At 40.5% G+C, this 14,792-nt stretch overlaps 1 protein-coding gene across 3 annotated transcripts in view; it reads right to left on the bottom strand.

Annotated features, from left to right (window-relative positions):
• The window catches only part of ATG7 (autophagy related 7), a 294,865-nt gene extending 283,860 nt beyond the window's left edge, over positions 1-11,005 (bottom strand). For all 3 annotated transcript variants that reach the window (XM_053669368.1, XM_053669370.1, XM_053669369.1), the window contains exons 1-2: positions 10,941-11,005; positions 9,428-9,532 (exon numbers count right to left, since the gene is read on the bottom strand). The gene's annotated coding sequence lies outside the window, so the exon portion shown is untranslated. The remainder of the gene's footprint in view (positions 1-9,427; positions 9,533-10,940) is intronic.
• Between the last annotated feature and the right edge of the window lie 3,787 nt (positions 11,006-14,792).

Genomic DNA, 14,792 nt, shown 5'->3' with positions numbered 1-14,792 from the left:
TTAGCCTGGTTGATGGAGTCTCAGATATGGCGCCCACCTGCCAGCTCTGTAGCTCCTTGGTGGGAAGGCTCAGAAAAGAAACAATGGCATCTGCCTGCCTTTCTGTTTAGGCTAGAATAGTCCTCCAGCTCCTACCTTGATGCCAGACACTACAGTTTCTCCCTTTTTGCCACTGGTGCCTTTCAACCTGCTACCTCAGTGCTGGAACTCAGAGGAAGTGAATATGAGTAAGTAGGTGTGTGCATTCTTTAAGAGGGACTGCTTGGGACTCCAGGAGTTCCTTCCAGTGACTCAACCCCCACTGTTTTTTTGTAGCCAGGAATTATGGGGACTTAACTTCCTGGCACTGGAACCCTGGGCTGGGGGGCCTGGTGTGGGGCTGGGTCTCCTTGCTCCTGAGATATCCCTCCTGAATTTATATCCACCACATGTAGATGTGGGACCAGCCCGTGCTGCATCTCTGCCCTTCCTACCAGTCTGGGTGGACGTGGTTTCTTTAATTCCATAGTTGTCAGACTTCTATTCAACTTGATTTCTGACAGTCCTGAGTGATGGTTGTTCTATATTTTAGTTGTATTTCTATGTGCAAGGAGGTGAGATGTGTTTACTTATGCAGCCATCTTGACCAGAAATCTCCACATTTCCTTCTATTGTCAGTTTTTTTAAGTTTCCATGCTTAGCCTGTCCTTAGTCTATGAACTTTCCCCAAAGCAAACTCATTTTTTATATCAATATTCATCTGCATGCCAATGAATTTCAGGACTGTACGCTAGTGCTAACCTCCAAACATATATTTAAGTATGTTGGGAAGCTGGAATTTTGCCTTCTCACAGACATCTCAAGCTCAACAAATCTGAAACTAAACACAAACATACCTTTTCCAAAACCCTGCTCCCTTTCCCCCATATGTCCTATTTTACTTAATACTTCTGTAAAGTACTTCAGATAGTATCATATCATACTATTATATCATACTATCATACTATCATGTGTGTATATACACATACACACACGTTTTTTCCTATACATTCATACCCTTTCACAATGGCTTCTCTTTGGCATATATCTGAATTGCCAGCATTACTAACTACTCTTGTACTTTGGGACCATTGTTAAGTACAAATAAGGGTTACTTAAACACAAGCACTGTGATACAAAGACAGTAGATCTGATGACCAAGATGGCTACTAAGTGACTAATGGGCAGGTAGCACATACAGCATGGACACACTCAAAAAAGGATGATTCATGTCCCAGGTGGGATGGCACAAGATTTCATCACATTATTCAGAATGGCATGCAATTTAAAACTTATGAATTATTTTCAGAATGAGGTTAAACACAGGTAGATGAAACTATGAAACCATGGATAAGGGAGAACCACTGTAATAGTAGCAGTAATAATAACTATTCTAACTGAATTCTTACTCAGTGCCAGACACTACACAAAACACTTTACGTTATTTATGACATCCCCAAAGTTATTGTATTAAGCCTACTTTACAGAAAAGAAAATGGAAGAAGTGAAAGGTTAAGTAACTTGCTCTTCCTGTGTAAGGAAGTTACACAGGAAGTGGAAGAGGTAAGTTTATAACCCAGGTCTAATGCCTACAAAGCCCTGACTTTCATCACTATACATTTTTTAAGGAAGAAGCACCTCCCTTTTTCGCAACATTTATATTGCTCATTGGCCCCACATATACTAAAAAGTAACCAATTATTTTGAAAAAACCTTTACATACTAAGTTCCTCTACGACCCAGTCAAAAGGAAAAGACAGTGGCCAGAGAAATCACGCAATATGGAAGGAACTCAACACTGTAGCAGACGGTGGTACGAATGGATTTCATCTGAAATCAGGCCCCTACACACTTTAGTCATCCACAATTTATTGTTAAAGTTGTATAGCAACCAGTTTTCATCATCATTTTGATGACCTACTGAGGCCATCAAGATGGAATTTTACTGGTGCCAGAGGTAAAAGAGAAAACTCTACACCATACAGCTTGTCAGCAGCTGAGGAAAAGTGACTCAGGATGCTCACTTGGAAGATAAAGGACAGGCATACTAAGAAAGTAATTTGTATGAAGCACATCCTTCAAATATTTTCTGACATATTTGGTCTTTGAGAAATTCCAAACAGAACCCAACAGCCTATTTCACAAAAGGATATGGTTGCTGTTCAGCTGCTGGACTTTTGCTCAACAAGCTAAGAAAAGAAGAAGGTCTTAAGCAATAGCAGCAACATGTGAATCTACCGGAAACATCTAAATAGGATACTCAAGTATAAATGTAACACTCAAGACTCCTATACATCTATGTCGCATTGCCATCTTCCCTAAACTAGAAAGGAAATTTAAAGAAGTAATGATCAGAGGGAATTAAGGAGGGAGTGGGAAGTGAGTACTTGGTGCAAAGTAATCTATGTGTGACTAACTTATTCCAAACATTACCTGCTTCCTAAAAATTAAGGCTTGTCTACATAGCCCTAGACAGTGCAGGTGAGACTTCTGGCCTCTGCTCAGCTTAGAAGGCTAAAAGTTTAGTTCTATCAACTTTCAACATTACATACAGACATAGCAAGTAAAGAAACTGACAGAGGCATCATTATAAGTATGGCTCAATTTTATTTCAAACTATTTCTATCATATTCAGGATGTGAAACCCAAGAGTTACACAAAATGGGACCGTGTAACATCCACTGAAAGAGGAAAGGCTTTGATGAGGATTCAATGCTGTCATGAGCAAGAATCCCAGCTGTGTAAGACAGACAGCAGTAACCAAAACATCTAGTCAAGATTAAACTGAAAAAGCAGCTGGGTGATTAAGCAATATGGACCCCCTGGGGTTGTGTCTACCACCCAACATGATGCAAATTTCAGGTTTTTATGAAAATAAAACTAAATCATGCTAAGCAACTTATATAGAAGATTTTTTAAAAAGTGTCATTGGATTTAAAAGTTTCAGTCCAAATGGGCCTAAACCTTGTGCTTGTGCTGTTCTTTAATGTCAAATCCCCACAGGAAATGTATATTAGTGGTTGCTTCCTAAGAAACACGCTATGGGGTTAAAAGATAGGAGTATGGACAGGCTTAGTCTCAATGTAGTACCCTTTTGTCCTTTGAATTTTGTGTATGTGGGATAATAATTCAGAAGGAAGTAAAATCATCAAAGAAGAAACACCTAACCCAATAGCACGAAGACTGAATGAGAGAGAGAAGACTGCCAGCTCAACTGCTTTAGTGCCAGGAAATAACACCTGGGAGATCCTTGATTTTTTAAAACATGTCTTATTCATCTTTATTCAGCAATTAGCACAGCATCTAGAACACATTACCTCAGTAAATGTTGACTTGAAGTAATAGCTTTCCCCCACCCTGCCACCAAAAGGCCAAAGGATGGATGCTATAGTGAGATAAATTTCAGCACAGTTTAAAAATTACTAATAGTCTGAATTGTTCAAATAGGCAATAGATTGACTAGAGAGATAATAAACTTTCCATCAGTGGAAGTGTTCAAGCATATACTAGATGATTATTTGCCAAGTAATACTGCACAAAGGATTACTGTATCAGGCAGTCAGGCGAGACCAGGGGTTGGCAGGCTTTTCCTGAAAAGGGCCAGATAGTAAATATTTTAGGCACTGCAGGCCAAAACAGTTTTTTCACATTTTCTTCCTTCTTTTTTTACAATTCTTGAAAAATGTGAAAAACATTCTTAGCTCATACATGGCACCAAAAGAAAAAAGGGGGGACCCTGGGAAGGATCTTACTTGCAAGCTGTAGTTTGCTGACCCCAGGACTAAATGGCCTCTCAAACCCACTATTCTTTATTATTTGAAGGTGACAATAATGTATTTTGTTTTTAAGGAGAATGACATTTGGGGAAAATTCTTTTTAGAGGGCAGTAGAGATCTGCAAGGATTCCTGAGGGGGAGGCAGATTGCAAGGCCAGATTCCAAGGCCACATTTGCTGATCTACAAGATGCACCTTGTCATGCTGCAAATACACCTTTGTGAACTAGTAAATGCAGTCTACACAAAATACTCTCACACATACGTCAGCATCATTAAGCCTAGGTGAAGCTCACTTGATATTTATTGAAGCTTGTACCAGGTGGGGAAGCCTACATCAGCAGCATCTCTCATCCTAAATAGGCATGTGACCACACTGCTCATGGCTTCCTTCATTACCTTCTTTTCGACCTCGGTGGCTGCCTCCCAGCTTCTCTAGTGCCACCCCGGTGGTCCTGCCACTCCTCACCTTTGATTTGATGCTGAAGAAACACTGAGCTGCTTGGTACTCCTCTAATACACTTGCTGTCTTGCTTCCACAACCCTAAAAAAAAGAGCCCTCTCTGTCTTAAAAGGTACTCCAGCACCCGTGACTGCCTGGGATTTTTCAAAATCCAGATCAGAAGTTATCTGTTATAGAAAACTTTCCTGGAGTGGCCTCTCACTCTCTTTATTCCTCTCATGCTCCTCCCATCAGCTATAGTTCATCACTTCTGTCTCTAAGCTACCTCTACGTTTAGTAGTATGGTTCAACTCTTTGCTTATCCATCTGCTTATCCACCTAATTGTAATGTCTACAAATACAGATTCTGACTCATATTCCTTTCAATATACCTTAGTCCCTTGCAGAATGGCTCTTAAATGTTACTAAGATGAATTCTGGGAGCCTTTTAAAATGTATTCTAGAACCCCAAGAGAAACAAGAGGAAAAAATAACCCAGGCTTCTGTGATTGAGAAGACAAACTCCAGAGTCATTACCATGGAATATGGAGGTTGGAATAAGAAGTCAAGAATAGATGGAGATAAGCCCTATAGCCTGAAAGGTCTCTAAACCTATTACTTATTTATTTTTTTTAAGGACTAACATCTTAGAAGACAGGAAATAGGCATGTACAAAGCAATTCAAATGAAAACTTCCTCAACCAAATACAAAATTAATAAAGAATAAATACTTCTTCCTGACAGTAGGTATGTAAGTTAAAAGCTTACATTCACAGTCTCCAAGTATCTCTCCACCAAAAAAAAGTTTAATTACAAAGGAAAGACAAAGTAACCCTTCAGTGACATAATTTTACAGACAGCATCCTGATGAAGGGATCAAGGTTAATACCAACAGTAATGGAACAAACAGATACTGTGCGCTACCCAACAGAACGCACTGAGAACATATCGATGGTATTCAGCTGAAAATATATGACCTGAGTCTAATCGGAAGGAAATATTAGATAAATCCAAACTAAAAAATATTCTACAAAATGGCTAGGATTGGCTGGCCTATAATCTTTAAAACTGTCAAAGTCTTAAAAGTCAAAGGAAGTCTAAAGAACCGTTCCAGCGTGAAAGATTAGAAAAGACATGACGACTGGAGGCAACACCTGAATCCTGGACTGACCACGGGACCCTACAAATAATGTTACTGAGATGAAATCGGAACAGAGTCTGGGAGAGGGGTATATGGAAGGTCTTTGTCTTATGATTGTAAGGTTCCCATAACTGTTCCAAAGTAAAATATTAAGAGTGCCTACACACACCCAGCCTATGATATGTTCAGGAAAAACAACACGATAGAAGTTAGAATAGTAACTATAGGGTGGATGGAGTAGGGCTATTGACTAGAAAGAGCCATGAGGAAACCTCCTGGGGAGCTATAAATGATTTACAAGGCACATACATATGTAAAAATTCATGAGCTGTTTATTTACATGAGTGCACTTTACCATATGTACGTTATACCTAAACAAAAAAGTAGAACAGAAAACCCGATATTCAAGCTATACCAATCCTCAAAGAACCTCCATGTATTCATCCAACAGTCAACAGATGATCCATTTAAACCTAGCTTTGGTGAAGAGAAATTCATTGCTCTAAACAAGGAGCAATTCTAAATGAAATATCACTTCCACACATTTTTCTACCTTTTTGATATTAAAGATGCTAGAAGATGGAAGTATCTTGGCTTTGATGCTTGTAAAATTGGAATAGAAGTGCTTCCTGGAGTCTGCCCATCTATTCTCCCTCCATGGGGGACCAATAGAATTAGACACAGTAAATATTAAGCCAGTGTAGGATTTCTGAAAGGAGGAATTGGAAAAATTAATAAATAAATAGCAATGAGAGATTTTTTTTAAAAAAACAACAAACAAAATATGTCTTTAGGAAAACTAGACCCTTAGAGAGAGGGCAGAAAACCAGAAAAGCCTGACTATATTAAAAAAAAAAATTCTCGCTATAATTTTTCCATGTGTGTTGTCGAGTTTTTGTTTGCTCGGGGAAGGCAGGGGAGTTTTGAATGGTTCAGAGGAAAATGCTAAAAGCTAAGGTAGTTGGGAGCCTGGTTTTCAGTCAGACGAACCCAATTTTGAGTTCCAGCTCCACCTTTCACTGGCTGAGTAGCCTTGGGCAGGTAATGTCATCTCCTGTGCTTAGATTTCCCCATCTGCAAAATAAGAATAATTACACACAACCCAGGAGGTTGTTCAAAGGGCTAAATAAGAATGTGTGTGATGTATGTCATGGTGCCTAGCATACAGCCAGCAGTCAATAACAGCAGCTGCTATGTTTTTTTTGTCATGCCGCACCAACCCCACGCACAACAGTGTCTAATGTGTCTGACCTTCCCCATGCTCACTAGAGAAATTCTGCTTCACAGCACACCTCACAGGAGCCTCACCTCCCTTCACTATAGTCACAGCAGAGGTTTAATTAAAATGAAATAAATGGATGGTCTCTTGCTATGGATCAAGGAGAAGTCCAGGGGACAAGTTCTTAGGTGGAGTATCCAACCTCGGCCACATGTGGCCCAGGATGGCTATGAATGCAGCCCAATACAAAATCATAAATTTACTTAAAACATTACTTGGTTTTATTACTAAGTTTCATTACTTAGATATGTACATTTTCTATACTAGTGATCCCAAATTTGGGACCTGCTTGACAATTTTAAAAGATTATCAAAAGGGCTGCTGTATAATTAGGGTTATTATGAGAGGACTTTTTTGCATATCTGCGGTGGTGGATACCACAAAAATTATGCATGGACATTTTTTTTTGGCTCATCAGTTTTTGTTAGCGTTTGTGTATTTAATGTATAGCCCAAGATGACTCTTCTTCTTCTAGTGTGGCCCAGAGATGCCAAAAGGTTGGACACCCCTACTCTAAGGGGTTAGGAGTACTCTGTGTTCAATTTCTCTGAGGCCACGTGGAGCCATTCACTTAGCAGAAGAGCCAGAATAACCACAATTTGGACTGGAAATGGGTTCTCTGGGCCAAAATGGAGCACATGAAACAGGCTTCTGTTCTCATTTTCCCAGCTATGGGGCTGCGAGCTCTGGCAGTCATTAAAATAAGCACCAAACCACATGACCAACTCCCACTGACAAAGAGTGCATGTTCTTAGCTGCTGCTGGGTAAAAAGGAGGTGGAGATAGCCAGAAGTGGGGAGAGGCCCCATCTGGCATATGGAGCCAATGCATGTTCTGCTGGCTAATGATGCTCGTGCAACTTCATGAGTTTTGGAAATAATTTGCAAGGCTGTTAAAGAAAGGGATTTAAAAAGCCTTCCCTTCTGAAAGAAGAGGGGGATGTTCCAAACTTAGATTAGGCTTTACAGGAAAATAAAAACTCAGGACTCCTATGGGGAAATCAGCTGGGTACAGAAGCCTCAATTCCTTTTAAAAATTGCATTAAAGTCAAGATGCCCCTGAGCCAAACTGATGTCTCCACAAGAACACCAAGTCATCTGAAATGGCTTTTTTTGTGACTGTGCTGTTAGGTGGTAAACAGATGTCATATAAGCAGGCAGGATAATTGCTATTACGGACGAGTTGTCCTCTCACGTCCATGTGAGCCACCTACCCCTATAGCATCGACATTTGTTTTTTCAGGTCAATCAGTCACCTCCATAGTGTTCAAGCTATAACCTGCATTCTCACTTGTTACTTCTGGGAGTTGTTTTTCTTGTATTTTCTTTTCCTTCTGTTGTAATAACCCAAACCTTCACAAATAATTTGTACTCATCCAGCCTGTTTTTTTTAATACTGTTGTTCAAGTACAGTTGTCTCCATTTTCCCCCCAGCCCCACCCATCCCCATTTCCCACCATCAATCCTACCCCGCTTTGGCTTGTTCATGGGTCCTTTAAACATGTTTCTTGATGACTCTTCTCCTTTCCCCCCCATTATCCCCTTCCTCTGCCCCTCCGGTTACTGTCAGTTTGTTCTTTATTTCAATGTCTCTGGTTATATCCTGCGTGTTTGTTTTGTTGATTAGGTTTGTTTTTTTAAGAATGTACACACTAGATACTAGCCTTGTGGGGTATGATGTGCCTATGAGGGACTGAAAGCTGAAAAAAATCTGGAAGAGGGGGAAGGGACAAGAGAAGGATGATAGAGAATAGTTTGTCTACTTTTGAGTCTTTTATGTTACCTCCATCAATCAACGGACATGTTGGTCCCATTCTGTATGTGAGGGACTGCCACCTGGAGTCATCTGAATTACTGGGGAGCCCTTGTGTCAACTAACAAATAAAATCTGTGATAGTTTCCTAAAAGCTGGCTGAAAAATGAAGGCTTGCTTCAGAATAACAGTCTCTATGGTTTTCATTTCTGGGGACTTTTAAGGAGTCCTAGAAAACAGGAGAAGTGCTAAAAAGTTGGGACAAGCCAACTTTTTTCAGATTTTCAAATACTTGGTTTCCGAAGATGAGAATAAGGATGGATTCTGTAATCCACTAAACAGAGATCTCAGAAAAGGTGTTATATGAGCCACAGGGCACTTTTGTACAATCAGAATACTGTATTCCTTCAAGATATTTTACTTCCTTTTCTTAGAAAATCATTATAATCTAATGATTAAGATTGATTAATCAATCTTAATCTATTGATTAAGTTAGCTCTAGGCATTTTACCCTTGTCTGCCAAAATACTGTCATTACAAAATTACATCCATGATGGCTATGAGCTAAACAGAACCCCCTCAGATGTATGCAGCAGTCCTGAGTAGGAGCAAAAGGCCACTATGGTTTCTTTAGGAACAAGGCATTACAGAGTAACTGCATTTCTGCCTTGACCACAGAAGAACCATAAACATGGGATACAGGCTATCTGCACCTCAGCAAGGTCTCCTACAAGACTGCCCCAGATATCCTAGATGAAGATGTAGGAACTAAATACTAACATAACTAGAGGAATTAAGAACTGGCAAAATAATCTTATTCTAAAAATGCTGGTTAAGGAATGAACTAATGTTAATAAGAAAAGGGCTAAGTCTTTGGCTCAGTCTTTGGTCTTGTCCAATTTATTTTTATAGTAGTGCCCCCTATCCACTGTTCTGTTTTTCAGTTTCAGTTACCAATGATCAACCACAATCCAAAAATATTAATTTAAAAATTCCAGAACAATTCAAAATTTTAAATTACATTTTGCTGAGTATGGTGATGAAATCTTGCACTGTCCAGCTCCATCCCACCATGGTTGTTAATCATCCCTTTGTCCAGCATATCCACAATGTATATGCCACCCGCCTGTTAGTTAAAGAAAAAAAAAAACCTTCAATGATCAAGGATTCCCAACTATTGATATCACCTGCTCTTGACATCCAACCACCACCGTCATCATAGCTCAATGATCACGGATTACCCAAAGCAGGTGATCCTCCTTCTGATGTGAATAAAATCAGATCAATAGTATCCTAATGGTAGCTTGCATCATTCAGCTCACCACATAAGCATTTTATCATCTCACATTATCTCAAGAAGAGTGAGTAAACAAGATATTTTGACAGAGAGGAAGACCACATTCACATAACTTAAATTATAGTACATTGTTATAATTATTCTATTTTATTAGTTATTGTTAATTTCCTACTGTGCCTCATTTATAAATTAAACTTTATCACGAGTATGTATGAATACAAAAAAACTATATATATAGGGTTTGGTATTATCCACTGTTGCAGGCATCCACTGGGGTTCTCATAATGTATGCCCCATAATTAAGGAGGGACTACTGTATTTTATTTACCTGTATTATTATTCATCAGTATTTACTAAGTATTTCACGTGTGCTGAACCTGTGTCAGGAGCTTACAGGGAAGGACTAACGATAAGGGTGCTCAGGGAAGGACTTAGGGGGCTACAGAAAAAGAGGGTGATGAACCCTCGCCCCTCGGCTTTGACACAGACTGAGTCCTCATTCTGTTTGCAAGAAGTCTCCTAATCTCTTGGCTGCCTTCCCCTGCCTGACTTAAGCCTGAATCAATGCCAGAGGGTGGTGCAGCCCTGGACAGGAACAGGCAATCAGGCCTAAGAAAGAATGCATAAAATCCTGTAAAACCTGCTTTGCTAAGAATGCCCTCAATTTTAAGATAAGGGTCCAAGCATGAAATGAGTTTGTTTCCCAAAGTTTTGTGGCCATTTAGCTACCTGACTTTGACTCAGAATAAGCCCTCATAGTTCTTTGAATGTTATCTATTGTTTGATTACTGCCTGACATGACTAATGAGCTTTACCTGTATTCTTGTGCAAACTGAAGCCAATAAAAGCCCATTGAGGAACAGGCTCATGGCCCTTCTCCTCTGAGAGATTGGCCACCTCTCCTCCCCAAGCAGATCATGTCTTAGTAGACTTATTCTCATCTGCAACAGCCAGGGGGCTCTGCTGGACAAAGCTATCCTATAATATGAAGTAGGAAGGAATAGGCAATATGAAGGGTAACAAAAATTCAGAATAAAAAAAGATTGTTACTACCTGGAATGACATGCCTATTTTTAACAAGATTAAAATTTTCATAAAGGTAAATAAATATAGTCATAAACGTCAGCCCCCAAAAATCCCACAATCGGACAACAGTGCAACCTGACACACTGGAGGCAGTACAACAGACAGAAAGGCATTGCTTCATAAGCCACAGAGACCCAAGTTCAAATCCCACCTGTGGTACTGCTAGCCACACAACCTTGCACAAGTCACTTAACTTCTCTGAGCTCGTTTCCCCACCTGTAAGACAGGACACCACATGTAATACAGAATTATTGTGATGATTCAATTAGAAAATGCATGCATCTGACACAAGGTGCTCAAAAGTAAAGCTACTGACTTCCAGTCAAGATGGAGGTATAGGTAGACATGTTTTGCCTCCTTGCACAACCATAAGAAGGATCACAACTAACCTCAAAACAAAAAACACCCAGAACTGCCAGAAAATCAAACTGCATGAATTTAAAGAAGTCATATTTGTCCAGATGATTAGGAGGGGCGAAGACAGGGAGCCCAAGTGGAGAGGATGCACTATGGGTGCAGCAAGGTGATGGCAGCAGTTGGAGGGAAGGGCAGTCCAACACTCACATGTGGTGGATAAAAACTGGGAGGGACACCTGAAGAACAAGCAATCCCAGCCCCAGGCCAGAGCGTAGCCCAGGGTTCCAGCACCAGGAGAATAAAGCTTCATAATTTCTGGCTGTAAAAACCAGTGGGGGATGAGGTGGCAAAAGAAACAGCTGGTCCCTCAGGAGAGCCCATTTAACGGGCCTGCACAATTCTAAAATATCCAAACCCACCCGCTCTGGGAACTACCACCAGGGAAACAGCTAGAAGGATGCCAGTCCCATACAGAAAGTGGGTGAAGTGATGGAAACAGGGTGAGCACAGAGCAAGTCTCCAGCAGCCAAGTTGCTGCACTCTCCCCTCACCAACCCCTCCCCCACACACACTGCCACAAAGTGGTGAAGCAGGTTGCCCCACTCTGGTGATTAACACGTGCACTAAGACAAGGAGTCAAAGCAGCTGTATCTAATACACAGAAACAAACACAGAGAGGCTGCCTAATTGAGGAGACAAAGAATTATGGCTCAAATGAAAGAACAGAACGACACCCCCCCCCGGAAAAAGAACAAAACAAAATAGAGATAGCCAACCTGTCAGATGGAGTTCAAAACACTGGTGATAAGGATGCTCAGAGAATTCACTGAGTATGGCAAAAGCATAAGGGAAGATATGAAGGCTACCCTATGTGAAATTAAGAAAAATCCACACGGAACCAACAGGGAAGAGAAGGAAGCAGGGATTCCAATCAACTATTTGAAACATAAGGAAGAAATAACCAGTCGACCAGAACAAATGAAGAAACATGAATTTTTTTTTAAAAAGGGGGGGAGAGAATAAGAAGGCTTTAGGACACCTCCAAAAGTGCCAACATCCGAATCATAGGGATGCCAGAAAGAGAAGAGGAAAGCAAGAAATTGAAAACTTATTTGAAAAAAATAATGGAAGAAAACTTCCCTAATTTGGCAAAGGAAATAGACATACAAGTCTAGGAAGCACAGAGAATCCCAAATAAGTTGGACCCAAAGAGGACCACACCAAGACACATCATAATTAAAATGCCAAAGATTAAAGAGTGAACCTTAAAAGCAGCAAAATAAAAGCTGAGAGTTACCTACAAAGAAGTTCCCATAAGATTATCAGCTGATTTCTCAAAAGAAACTTTGCAGGCTAAAAGGGACAGGCAAGAAATATTCAAAGAGATAAAAAACAAGGACCTACAACCTAGATTATTCTATCCAGCAAAGGTATCATTTAGAATGGAACGGCAGAAAAAGTGCTTCCCAGAGAAGGTAAAGCTAAAGGAGTTCATCATCACCAAGTCCTTAATATATGAAACATTAAAGAGACTTATTTAAGAAAAAGAAAATCAGCCCTGGCTAGTGTGGCTTAGTGGACAGAGTGCCAGCCCGAGAACCAAAGGGTCACAGGGCACATGCCTGGGTTACAGGCCAGGTCCACAGTAAGGGGTGCTCGAGCAGCAACCGCACATTGACATTTCTCTCCCTTTCTTTCTCCCTCCCTTCCCCTCTCTCTAAAAATAAATAACTTTTTTTAAAAAAATAAAAAAATCAAAATTAAGAACATTAAAGTGACAACAAACTCACAACTATCAACTACTAAATGTAAACAAAACAAAGACAAAAACAAACTAAGCAAACAACCAGAACAGGAAGAGAGTCATAAATATGGAGATCCTTTGGAGGGTTATCAGTGGGGATGGGCAAGAGGAAGAGGGAGAATGGGGGAAAACATACAGAGAATAAGAATAAATGGTAGGTTCAAAATAGACAGGGGGATGTTAAGAATAGTATAGAAAATGAAGAAGCCAAAGGACTGATATGCATGACCCATGGACATGAACTAAGGTGGGGACTGCTAGAGGGAAGCAGGGTACTGGGCAGAGTGGGGCAAAGGGGGAAAACTGGGACAACCCTAATAGCATAATCAATAAGGTATACTTTTAAAAAAGTAAAACTATTATTATCAACAATAAGTGTGCCAAAGTCATTGGGGTTTCATTTAGTTATTCCTTTAAATAACATTCATATTATGTGTTAGTCCCTGTGCTATATTTCAGGATTCAATGACAAAAAAAGCTATGGTCCCTGCCTTTAAGGATCTAATAGTTTTGAGGGTTAGACAGACCAGGAGTGACAGTATAGAAATTTGTGGGTAAAACCAGTACAGTACAGTGTGATGTTTGTACACAGTGTTATGGGAGAAGAAAGGAGGGATACCTAGATTAGACTAGAAGAAACAGGGATCTGTATTCTAACAAACATCTGTATTTCAGAAAGGGCACAAACACCAGTGAAGGCCACACTGCTCAGGCAAGGCAGGAATATAGGCAGAAAGTGAGATGAGCAATGGGAAAGGAAATGGAGATGTGTCAAGAGATATCAAGGAAGTAGAATCTGTAGAATTGTGATGACTGCCTGGGCTGGAAAGGGGAGAGGGAGTAATAGTATGAGAGGAAAAAGTCTGTGATGTGATGACTCCCTGGGTTCTGTTTTGAATGACTAAATGGAAAAAGGAGAATGAATGAGACTAAACAATTGAGAAGGAATCACAGGTTTGGTGGGAAGATGCTGGGGTTAATTTTGAACTTTTTGAGATTCAGAGCTGGCACTCAGAAGAGATCTGAGGAGGCTCAAGATACAGAGCAGGGAGGGGATCACTGGCACATAAGCTGAAGTTGAAGCTGTGGGTAAAAAGAGTAGGCAGAGCCTCAGAGCAAGCTAGCATTTAAGGGACAAAAAAGAGGAAAAGAACCTGCAATAGAATGTGAGGGGGAAATGACCACAGAGATACTCCAAAGCAGGAGTGGCTTTCATATGTGAATGAATATCAGCAATATCAGATGTGCTGAGACTTCAAAAGATAAGGGAGGAAAAGTTTTCAGGAGTTATGGCAATACTGACATCCGATGAGTGAGGAGCATCAAAGGCAAGGTTAGGAGGCTAAGGGAGGAAGGAAGCTGCGAAAGACAAGGAGGTGGGCAAGAGAGCTGCCCGTGAACACACGAGAAGCACTGAACAATGCACAGTGCTGACAGCCTGACAGTGTCAAGGGCATGATGTGTTTGTCTACAATGAAGCCAGGCAGGACCTTAGGTCACCTCAAGAAAAGTCCTGCTCTGCATGATCAGACTCCTAGAGGAAAGAGGATTTTCTTTCTACACCATACGAGAGACTGGTAAACAGGAGCAAGTTCAAAAGAGGGTAATCAGAATGAAGGAACTGGATGGACCAAGACCAAGTGAATAGATTGTTATCCAGTCTGCCAAGACCATGGAGATGCATATTATCTACTTGTAACAAAGCAGCACCTACTTATTCTCTCTTGAGTCACAACTGGGCCTTACTTCCATTGAGAAAAGTGTAAGAATTGGGAGGTAGAGAAGAGGAGGGTATTTGTGAACTTCACTCATCTATGGGTAAAGTTGGAGAGCAGAGGCAAT

This window comes from Artibeus jamaicensis, unplaced genomic scaffold (genome assembly GCF_021234435.1).
Source record: "Artibeus jamaicensis isolate MK-2021 breed Jamaican fruit bat unplaced genomic scaffold, CSHL_Jam_final contig_519, whole genome shotgun sequence".
Classification (NCBI taxonomy): Eukaryota; Metazoa; Chordata; class Mammalia; order Chiroptera; family Phyllostomidae; genus Artibeus; species Artibeus jamaicensis.
This window is presented reverse-complemented; position numbering and strand designations above follow the sequence as displayed.